This window comes from Gossypium arboreum, chromosome 12, assembly GCF_025698485.1.
Source record: "Gossypium arboreum isolate Shixiya-1 chromosome 12, ASM2569848v2, whole genome shotgun sequence".
In the NCBI taxonomy this organism is placed as follows: domain Eukaryota; kingdom Viridiplantae; phylum Streptophyta; class Magnoliopsida; order Malvales; family Malvaceae; genus Gossypium; species Gossypium arboreum.
In genome coordinates, this window is record NC_069081.1 from 106,764,173 (window position 1) to 106,765,344 (window position 1,172).

Here is a 1,172-nt window from a genome sequence, read left to right on the forward strand (position 1 = left end):
GAAGGTTTCTGTTGAAATTAAGAATATAAAAGGTTTTGAAATAGTTTATAATGATAAAATAAAGTGTTAATTGAGAAAAATTAGTTCAATTGATGGGTGAATTGAGCAGGGACTAAATTGTGAAATCTGTAAATTTTGGGGTAAAAGTGCAATTTTGAAATTTGAACAGCATAAATTTTGAAGTGAAATAGAAATCAAATAAATGCTAATGAGTAGAAATATTTTATATTATAGATCAAGAATCCAAAGAAGAACGAGGAAAAGAAAAAGTTGCGGAATAGTCCCTAAATTTCAATATCTTCTACAAATTAGCCCGGTAAGTTCATATGGTTGAATTTAGATGTTTATTTGTGAATGATTGAAGTTTATAATGTGTTATTATATACGAATTTGTTGTGGGATTGTGTAGATTTTGTTAATGAAAGAATAAATGTGGAAATGCAAATTAGGAAAAAGCAGGATTGAGTACGTTAAGTATCGTGACGTGTGATGAATTGACGGATAAGACCATGGTTGTTCCATGGAAAAGTGTGAAATGTAGGTATGGTATCATCCATCTTGAGTTGTGAAATGTAGGTATGGTATTATCCATCTTGAGTGTGAAATGTAGGTATGGTATTATCAAATCCATACTTGAGTTAAGAAATGTAGGTATGGCATTTCCCATACCGAGTTGAAAAATGTAGGTATGGTATTTCAATGAGGAAAACCATACTGAGTTGTGAATCGTGGCATTGAGCAACGACGTACTCAATTTAAATAAGCCGTTTCCTAATTTGATTATAAGAAATAAAGAGAAGTGATCCAAATGAAAGAGATTGAGTAGTTATTCTTGTTGAGCTCAACTATGTGAATTATTATAACAATGGTTGTGAATCGCAGGAAACTTTAGTAAATGTTTTGGTATTGTTTGGAAATATTATGTTTGGTAAGCATTACTTTTAACCTATGAACTTACTAAGCTTCAATAAGCTTACTTGTGTGTGTTTAATATTTTTATGTAGATTGACTTGAAGTGAAGTGGGTAGATCGAATCAACACAACAAAGCACACTATCCAGATCAATTCCAGTAGCTTTTGTTTTATGTTTGAAGATTTATATGGCATGTATAGAGTTTAAATGAAGTGAAGTAAAGATGTTATAAACTAGTTAACAACATTTTGTACTAAAA

At 30.5% G+C, this 1,172-nt stretch overlaps 1 long non-coding RNA gene across 1 annotated transcript; it reads left to right on the forward strand.

The window, feature by feature from the left end:
- The first annotated feature begins 266 nt into the window (after positions 1-266).
- LOC128285347 (uncharacterized) lies at positions 267-1,172 on the forward strand. The gene is made up of 2 exons (XR_008275851.1): positions 267-316; positions 1,005-1,172. It is a non-coding gene; the product is annotated as an uncharacterized LOC128285347 (long non-coding RNA).